We start from the raw sequence: 10299 nt of genomic DNA, 5'->3' as shown, positions 1-10299 counted from the left end.
TGACTCTTTCTAGCCCTCTCTGACTGTTTCTTTCTATTTCTCTCAGTATCTCCATTTCTCCCTCTTTCTCTCTGTGTTTTTCCAACTCTCTCTGTCTCTGTCTCTCTCTCTCTCTCACTCTCTCTCATTCTGTCTCTCTATCTCATGAGAACGGAGAAGGATGAGGGGCGACTTGATAGAGGTTTATAAGATGATCAGGGGAATAGATAGAGTAGACAGAGACTTTTTCCCCAGGTGGAACAAACCATTACAAGGGGACATAAATTTAAGGTGAATGGTGGAAGATATAAGAGGGATATCAGAGGTAGGTTCTTTACCTAGAGAGTAGTGGGGGCATGGAATGCACTGCTTGTGGAAGTAGTTGAGTCGGAAACATTAGGGACCTCCAAGCGGCTATTGGATAGGTACATGGATTACGGTAGAATGATGGGGTGTAGATTAATTTGTTCTTAATCTCGGACAAAAGTTCGGCACAACATCATGGGCCGAAGGGCCTGTTCTGTGCTGTATTTTTCTATCTATGTTCTATCCCTCTCTTTCATTCTGTCTCTCTATCCCCCTCTCTCATCTTTCTCTCTCTCTCGCTCTATCTCTTGCTCTCTGCGTTTCCCTCTTTGTATCTTTCCTCTTTCCTCTTTGTGTCTTTTCTCTGTCTCCCTCTGTAGTCTCTCTATCCCTCTCTCTATATATGTCTTTCTCTCTGTGTGTCTTTCTACTATCCCTCTCTTTCTCTGCATCTCTGTCTCACCCTCTCTGTCTCTCTTGCTCTCTCTGTCTCTGTCCCTCACTCTCTGGGCGTGATTTAACCATAAGGTTTCTAAGTGTGGTAGCGAGCAGGAAATGCTGCGAGCTTCCTGACGCTTGGTCCAGTGAGGCCTCACTGCTATAAAATGTTAATAGGCCCACGGTAGCACAGTGGTTAGCACAATTGCTTCACAGCTCCAGGGTCCCAGGTTCGATTCCGGCTTGGGTCACTGTCTGTGCGGAGTCTGCACATTCTTCCCTTGTGTGCGTGGGTTTCCTCCGGGTGCTCCGGTTTCCTCCCACAGTCCAAAGATATACAGGTTAAGTGGATTGGTCATGCCAAATTGCCCTTAGTGTCCAAAATTGCCTTTACTGTTGGGTGGGGTTGCTAGGTGGTGGGGATGGGGTGGAGGTGTTGACCTTGGGTAGGGTGCTCTTTCCAAGAGCCGGTGCAGACTCGATGGGCCGAATGGCCTCCTTCTGCACTGTAAATTCTATGATTCTAGGATTCACTTAACGAGGCCCCACAAGCTTATCACCGCAAATCATGGCCCCGCCGAGTGATTCACCAGGACCACACTCGCCAGCCCCCTGCTAACAAGGGAGAGAAGCACAGCCAACCCCACACAGCTGTGCTGTCGAGTAAACCAGCCCCACGCTTTTGTGACGCCGACCTTGGACTGCTGGATGTGGTGGAGGCCAGACGGATGCCCGAGGGTCTCGGAGGGTCAGCCACAAGGCAACCATTGCCCCATTGCTGCAAGAAGGTCAATGACGTCCATCAGCCGCTCGGGAGAGTTTGCACTGGACCCCCAACCGCACCCCCCCTCACAATCCCACCCCTATGCTCCCTACCCCCCCAATCTGGCCCATCTCCCCAAGCCCCCTTCCACAGCCCTAAAGCCCCTCTCCCTGCCCGCCCCTGCGAGTAACATGCATGCAGCTAACGATGCCCCCACTGTGTCCCTGCAGGAGACGTTGGCCCATGACCGATGGGGGAGGGCCCAGACGGGCGGCAGGATGCCGCACATCGGAGTACTCACCCTCTATGAGGAACGGACCCTGGAGGTCGCGGAGCTGGCCGAGGACGAAGCAGTGACCACCGTAGAGGGCGGCACACAGGTGAAGATCCATTGGCACCCACCCAGATGACCTGCCAAACATGGGTTATTGATGACATACCGACTGACCCATCCCTCCCATTGACCACATGTCCATTCTTTTTTATAGTCTTTATTATTGTCACAAGTAGGCTTACCTTAACACTGCAATGAAGTTACCGTGCAAAGCCCCCAATCGCCACCTTCCGGCACCTGTTCAGGTACACTGAGGGAGAAATCAGAATGTCCAAATTACCTAACTGGCGGAGGAAACCGGAGCACCCGGAGGAAACCCACGCTGATACGGGGAGAACGTGCAGACTCTGCATAGACAGTGACCCAAGCGGGAATCGAACCTGGGACCCTGGCGCTGTGAAGTGCTAACCACTGTGCTACCGGGGCCCCCCTCCCACCGGACCTGCAGCCGATGGCACTGGCCCAGTTGGGGTGTCCCGCCTCGCTCCCAAGAGAACTTCTTGGAGGAGAGCTCTGAGGATGCCACCATAATAGTCACAGTACAGCTGTCACTCCCACCCTCTACCAGCGCAGAGACACACAGCTACACGGTGGGCGATAGTAGTGGACAGGCTTCTGGTGCTCAATCTGGTGAGCACCATGCTGCTGCAGATTAAGCGGAAGCAGGAATCCCCGGTCGAGACAGCAGTCAGGGAGGGGTGCTGGAGGCCAGGGCCCAGCTGGGTCCCAGCCAGATGCTGAGCCCGTGAACCAGGGTTACCCGGAGCTGATGCAGATGTTAGGGAGCGGCGGTGACATTCAGAGGGAGATGACAGCGACTCTTCAGCAGGTCCACAGCCTATTGGAGGAGTCCCAGAGGCTACAGGCACAGGAGATGGTGCCGGCAATGAGTGGCACTGAGGCCAACACTGCTAGGGTGGCGACCGCAGTGGAGAGCCTGCTGCATGATGTCGGCACCATCAGTGATGGTGTCCAAGGCGTCGTGCAGTCGGTGACAGCCATGTCTGAGGGTCTCGACAACATGTCCCAGCCACTGGGGGACATTTCCAGTACCAGGTGGATCTTGATGAGGCTTGATCTTGATCTTGAGAATGTCCCAGTCCCAGGTGGGCCCTGCAGAGCATATCCTGGTTAGTGGGGGACGTGTCCCAGTTGTAGGTGGGCATTGCCGGGGGCGTCAACACTGTTTTACATAGAACATAGAACATAGTTTTGCAGACATCGGGAGCCACCAGGACTAGCCGAGCCAGATGGTGTTAGGGCAGTAGGGGCTCGCACCCCTTCGTCCCGAGGTGAACCGCAGGGCTCTATGGGCACCGACCCATGGGCTGGGTGTCAACGCGGAGTCATCCTATGGAGTGGCAACAGTGGCCACCAACTCCCCCGAGTTCCACCCTTGATAATGCCGTGTCTTGGGAGCAGCACGGTGGCACAGTGGTTAGCACTGCTGCCTCACGGCGCTGAGGTCCCAGGTTCGATCCCGGCTCTGGGTCACTGTCCGTGCGGAGTTTGCACATTCTCCCCGTGTTTACGTGGGTTTTGCCTCCGCAACCCAAAGATGTGCCAGCTAGGTGGATTGGCCACGCTAAATTGCCCCTTAATTGGAAAAAATGAATTGGGTACTCTAAATTTATAAAAAACAAGATAATGCCGCCTCTTGCAGTCAGGACCCGGAACAGTGCGGCATGGTTGTGAATGTGCCGCCGGAAAGTGCGCTGGGGCGCTCCGGCCCCAGAGACCCCAGTGGACGCCCGCCAAGGGCATCAAGGGCACAGAACATGGTAAGCAGCTGGGGACACACCTGGACACAGCGGCCGGGCACGGAAGACTAAGCAGGTCGAAGATCAATGAGAGGGCACTGGTGGGTAGGGGGTAAGGGTGGGGGGAAGGGTCTGGGAACGGTGGGGAGATTGGGACGGCACCATCGGGAGAGTGGATTAGTTGGGGACACTCTTGTAAACCATTAAATTGTGTTGGTCTCGACCAATATGATACCTCTGGCACTTTCGTCCGCAATGCGGGCCAAGCACCAACCCCATGCTCCAGCTCCCCAGTCATGGGAGGCCCTTGCCCCCCACCCCCCCCCAACCTGGGCACATCACATGCAGGTGATGGGTGCGAGCAGGGGTCAGACATAGATTTCTGCGGGTTATCATCACCCCCCCTGCCCTTGACAGTGACCCGCTGACGGTGCCAACACAGTCCCAGCACCCTGGGGTGATGTGACACAGAACCTGGGAGAGTGGGAAATGGGGGTGGGGGGGGGAAGGGTGTGGGGGAAGAGGGGTGGGAAAGGGGCAATGACGGACAAGGCCACGTCCTATGTGAAGCAGACGAGGACTTGCCGGACACTCACCGCTCCCACCTGTACTCCATCCTCAGGCTGGTCCTGCGGGTCTCACTGGGCCCGCCCTCTCGCCTCTCCTGGTCTGCTGTCTTCTCATCCTTGGAGGTGTCACTCTCCCTGCACATCCAGCATGTCGCCCGCTGCTGATCCAGGCTGTGGAGGATACAACAGACCACAACAAAGCAGGTGACCCTCAGAGGGTGTACTGGAGGGCACCATCAGAGCGATCGAAGCATCGGAACCACATCGTGAGGAGTCTGATGCTCCGCTCAATCACAGCCTGGGTGGCCACATGGGCCCCGTTGTATTGGGTCTTCACTTCGTCACCTACCTCCAAATGGCGTCATTAGCCAGGTCCTCAGCGGGTACCCCTTATCCCCCAAGAGCCAGCCGCCCATCCTGGGTGGTTATCGAAGAGGCTGGGGTTGACCGACTGCCCCAGGATGTAGCTGTCATGCACACTCCCCGGGGAGCGGGCACACGGGTGCATGATCTTCATCTGGTGGACGCACATTTGTTGTATGTGAGGGGCAGCACGGTAGCATTGTGGATAGCACAATTGCTTCACAGCTCCAGGGTCCCAGGTTCGATTCCGGCTTGGGTCACTGTCTGTGCGGAGTCTGCACATCCTCCCCGTGTGTGCGTGGGTTTCCTCCGGGTGCTCCGGTTTCCTCCCACAGTCCAAAGATGTGCAGGTTAGGTGGATTGGCCATGATAAATTGCCCTTAGTGTCCAAAATTGCCCTTAGTGTTGGGTGGGGTTACTGGGTTATGGGGATAGGGTGGAGGTGTTGACCTTGGGTAGGGTGCTCTTTCCAAGAGCCGGTGCAGACTCGATGGGCCGAATGCCCTCCTTCTGCACTGTAAATTCTATGAGTCGAACCCCTTCCTGTTGGTGTCGGGCATTTCCAGACGACCCGGTGAGTGCAAGGCAACATATGAGCAATCTATTCGCCCCTGCGCCTGGGGCATCCCAGCGATGGTGGAGAATCCAGCTGTCTGGATATCTTGTTGGGCTTGGTCCATGTCAAAGTTTATATTATATAGTTTTTTGCCCGGGCAAAAAGGGTGCCCGTGACCTCACAGATGCATCTGTGGGCTGTGGCTTGAGAGATGCCGCATAAGACCCGCTCGAGCCCTAGAATTACTCTGAGGCGTAGATGTTCAGGGCTGCGGTGACCTTGACGGCCACAAGTACCCTCCTCCACCACATGGTGCCAAGTCCGCGTGGACATGGCGCAGGTACCACACCATTTCTTAGTTAAGGCGGAACCTCCTACAGCACACGCTGTCATCTGATCGAAAGACCAGCGATGTCTGAACACCTTGGGCCGTCATGGGCCTCCCCCTTTGGGACCTTCCCCTCTGGGTCCCTCCCTAGCCTGACGGACGGCCGGGTCCTCAGGGTGTGGCGCAAGGCCTTCTGGCCGCCTAGCCTACCAGCAGCACCACTAGGGCATGTTCCGCGGTGTCCAAGATATCGTCCATCCCGTGTAATATATGTAAGGTATAAGAGAGGGTCTGGCAATCAGTGGTATTTTCCACCGCGGGACCCTCCATTACTCCTCATCCACCCCCTCTGAGCACTGAACCCGTATCCTCGGGCTCATCGCCCAGGAGCGAAGTTCGCTATTCACCTCTTCGGGTCCCCACAGAAGCCCTTCCGCCAGCTACACATTTAAAAAAAAAAAATTTTGAGTACCCAATTCTTTTTTTTTAACCATTTAAGGGGCAATTTAGCGTGGCCAATCCACCTACCCTGCACACCTTTGGGTTGTGGGGGCGAAACCCACGCAAAACACAGGGGGAATGTGCAAACACCACACGGACAGTGACTCGGGGCCGGGATCGAACCTGGGACCTCGGCGCCGTGAGGCAGCAGTGCTAACCACTGTGCTGCCGTGCTGCCCTGGCGTCACATTTTTCAAAAGGAGTACTAATCTGCATCAGTACTTGCTGGGGAGGGGGTGAAATGACAGGAGGCTGTTGGATAGGGGGTCGCTCCCATTAGTTGGATGGAGATTGGAGTAAGTGATGATTATTAGTTTCTTGCCATACAGGTGAGATCTTAATTAAGCCGAAGGGAGCAGACCGGTGTGATCACAACCAGATTGGCGCCCGGCGCAGTTCGCAATTCTGGCCTCTCGCTTAAGTGCAAGGCGGCCATTGAATTGTGTCCTCTGTCTCTCTCTCTTTTTCTCTCTCTATCTTTCTCTCTGTCTCTCTCTTTTTCTCTCTCTGTCTGTCTCTCTCTTTCTCTCCGTCTCTCTCTGGCTGCTATCTCACTCTGTCTCTTTCTCTCTCTTTGGTTCCCTCTCTCTCCTGTCTCCTTCTCTCTCTTTCTCTCTTTCTCTCTATCTCCCTGTCTCTCCGGCTTTAGGAAGCTCCTTACAACCGACTGTTTTGTCCGGGTGGCTGCTCACTTGTCACTAATGTCCCCCTCTGTTTCCTGGGGTAAATCTGCCCCATGAACACTCAGGCCAAACACCAGGGGGAGGTTAAATCCAGCAGGAATGGTGCTATGTAAATGGAGGGTGTGAAGTTGTTGCAGTTTGGGAAGATGCTGACTGGGGGTGGGGTAGAGTGAGGGGGTGTTTGTGATGTGGGGGAGATGAAGGGAGAATGGGAGGTGGTTGGTGCGCTGTGTAAACATTGACGATTACCCTCTGGCCGTGTTTGTGTTAAACACTGGCTCATTATGGAGAGCTCAGTGATCTGCAGTAATTCGCCCTGAGCAGTGAGGGACAGATAATGAGCGGCCTCTCCCTGACCCAATGATACCCCTCACCCCCCCCCCCCCCCCCCCCACACACACACACATATCCCTGAAGTCTTATTGTGTTCCCCAAAGGCACTATGGCCAGGGTCTCTCTCTCTCTGTCTCTCTTTGTGTCTCTATTTTTTGTCTTTCTGTCTCTATCTCTCTGTTTTGTTCTCTCTCCCTCACTCTTTACCTTTCTCTCTTTCCTTTTCTGTCTCTGTCCCCCTCTCTCCCTACTTCCCACTCCATCTATCTCTCCCCCAATCTCTCTCTCTGTCTCCCTCTCGCTCTCCCTCTCTCTGTCCCTCCCTCCCACTCTCTCCCTATTATTCTCTCCCTCTCTTTCCACCTCTTTCCTTGTTCCTCTCTCACCCCTCACCCCTCTCCTCCTCCTCTCCTGCCCCCTCTCTCCTTTTCTTGCTCACTCCCTCTCTTTCTCTCTCTCTCCCGTCCATCTCTCCTCTCTCTTATTCTTCCCCTTCTCTTTCTCCCTCTCTCCCTGCCTATCTCCCTCTCTCTCTTTCTCTCTCTCCATGGTCCCCATTTTCCTTCTGAATTTGTGCATCATCTCTGCTCCCACCCTTGTGAGCAGTGAGCTCCAGGTCATTCTGTTAAAACAGATCTTCCTCAGCTGCCTGTCCCCCCCCCACCCTTGACCAATCTGTGCGCCCTGCTTCTGGCCCCCTCCGCAAACACCCCGATTGTCCCTCTCCCATCAGCTAATGGGGTGAGCGCACCTTAAGGTCAGAAGTGGGGATTTTCACTGATGATCAGCACTAGTCATGACTCCTCAGACACTGAAGCAGTCCGTGTCCAAATGCAACGAGATATGAAATGAAATGAAAATCGCTTATTGTCACAAGTAGGCTTCCTACTGGGATCTGGACAATATCCAGGCTTGGGCCTGACCAGGGCGAGTAACATTGGCACCACACAATTGCCAGGCAATGACCATCCCTTACAGAAGGTAATCTAACCATCTCCCCCCCATGACATTCAATGGCATCACCATCATTGACTCCCCCCGCTATCAACATCCTGGGTTTACCATAGACCACAAACTGAACTAAGACCAACCAGTTAGAGAGAAAAAAAACATTTGAAAATATTTTTATTGAAAATTTTGCACTGAATAACAAAACTTTGCAGAACAATGGTAGCACAGTGGTTAGCACTGTTGCTTCACAGCGCCAGGGTCCTAGGTTCGATTCCCGGCTTGGGTCACTGCCCATGCAGAGTGTGGTGGTATGTATTAGGGGTAGTACGGTACCTGTGAAGCCAAGAGGCTATTGGTAGACAGACACTGGGTCTTACCATTTGGGTATTTGATTTTATATACCGATGGGCTTATTTTATCCGTAATGGAGTACGGACGCGAGTATTTTGGAGACAGGAATGTGCTGGGGTTATATACAGACAACATCACTTGTTGTCCTATATCATACTCCGTTGCATGTACTGCCTTATCAAAACAGGCCTTGCTCTGTTTCTTGGCTCCACATCGTTGGGCTATGTCTGACCCATGGCCACAGTACCACCATCCACCCGGACCATCCCTGCATGCGGCTGTGACACTGCAGCGCACGGTCCCGTCCTCTGCCTGGGGGATGTTGATGGCGGCCCAGGGGGAAGGGGGCAGACTCACCTGGGGCTGAGGTAAGACCACCCCTCACACACACACTTGCGCTCAACGTACATGACACCCCCGCACGCTTTGGACAGAGCACAAAGGCAGCTTCTGTAGGTGTAACATTGACTTTAATAACCAAAGGAGTTCATGCACGTGCCCTAGCCCCTAAAACTCATCTGTGCCCTGCACCCGTGCCAACTTACTCAGTGTCTAATTGTTTGGCCTTACGGGCCCTTTGACTACGTCTACGTGGTTCCCCAGACGGTACAGCAGAACTGGAGGTGGACTCCTGTGATTCCTGCCCTCTGACACTGGATCCCTTTGGCGGCCGTTTCCTGGGGCGTCCTGGCCTAGATGGGCCAGGCTGCGGCCCGGGCGACTGGGATGGCGAGCTGCCAGCCTGTCCTGCCCGTTGCCCACCCAATGCACCTGGGACGGAAGGGGGGGAGTCCGATGTGTCGCGGTGTTCCCGGACCTCCCCTACAGGGGGACCCGGGACGGACCACACCACCTCCTCCTCCCTCGGGGTGCCCGATGGCCCCCAGGCCTCTACATGGGTGGGGGAGGCGAACGGGCTGGCCATCCGAAGCCCCCCCGGCATCTGGCGCTGCCAGTCCTGGAGGCCCGTGCTGGTATCGACAGGGGTCTGCAGGTTTGCAGCCATGGAGCCCAGGGGGTTGGCAAACCCTGTCTGTGACAGTGCGACGCCGGCTCGCACATGGCCACTGGCGCCGATGCCCTCAGCGATGGCCTGCAGAGACTGGGCCATGGCCTGCAGAGACTGGGCCATGGCCTGCAGAGACTGGGCTATGGCGTTGAGCGCCTCTGCCATCTGGCGCTGGCACTGGCTCATGGCCTCCTGTGAGAGGGCAGCCATGTCCTGGGCCACAGACGCCGCCTGCACGGAAAGCCCCAGGCCTCGCAAACCATTCCCCATGTCTGACACCGTCGCACCCATTGCCTCCACCGCGGACACCACCCGTGCGGTGTCAGCCTGGGTGGCACGCATGACCGGGACCACTTCCAGCTCCTGGACGCGGGTGGACTCCTCCACCTGCGACTGCAGCCGCCGCAAGCCGGCCGTCACCCTCTTCGCTCGTCTCCGGGTCGGTGGTTGCATCGGATCTATGTGTGGGTGTGGTAACTGCAGGAACCCGGGATCCATCTGGGCGGCAGATGTTCGCTTGGGCTGGGCTGCCCTCCGACCGCCCGGCCCCTCTGCTGCTCCTACCTCCACCTGCTGTACCGGGACGGCTGTGTTGTGCGCACCAGTGAGTGTAGCAGACGCCTCATCACTAAAGTGCCCAACCGAGGTGAGTGTTTCTGCGATGGTGGAGGGTGTTGGTGACAGCAGTGGCGTTGTGTCGTGCTCTTCGTCCCACTCTGAGTCCAAGGCACTTTGGGGTGGGGGTTCGTCTCCACCCATCCACTCTGAGTCACTGTCCGGTATTTCGTCTTCCTGGGTAGTGCTGTCCCGGGTAGTGGTGTCCTGGGCAGTGCTGTCCCGGGTAGTGGTGTCCTGGGTAGTGGTGTCCTGGGTAGTGGTGTCCTGGGTAGTGGTGTCCTGGCTCGGATGTGACGGGGGCCTGTGGCTGCCCCCCTCGTCGCTGGGTGGTCGCTCCCGCACGTGACGGGGGTGTCGTCTCCCTGTTGCTCCAGGTCTCTCCGTCTCCCCGTGGTGTACGAGGGGCATCCTGCGGGCGTCGCATGCTGGAGGGTCCGGGTCTCTCTGTCTCCCGTGG

This window comes from Scyliorhinus torazame, chromosome 16 (genome assembly GCF_047496885.1).
Source record: "Scyliorhinus torazame isolate Kashiwa2021f chromosome 16, sScyTor2.1, whole genome shotgun sequence".
Lineage (NCBI taxonomy): Eukaryota > Metazoa > Chordata > Chondrichthyes > Carcharhiniformes > Scyliorhinidae > Scyliorhinus > Scyliorhinus torazame.
This window is presented reverse-complemented; position numbering follows the sequence as displayed.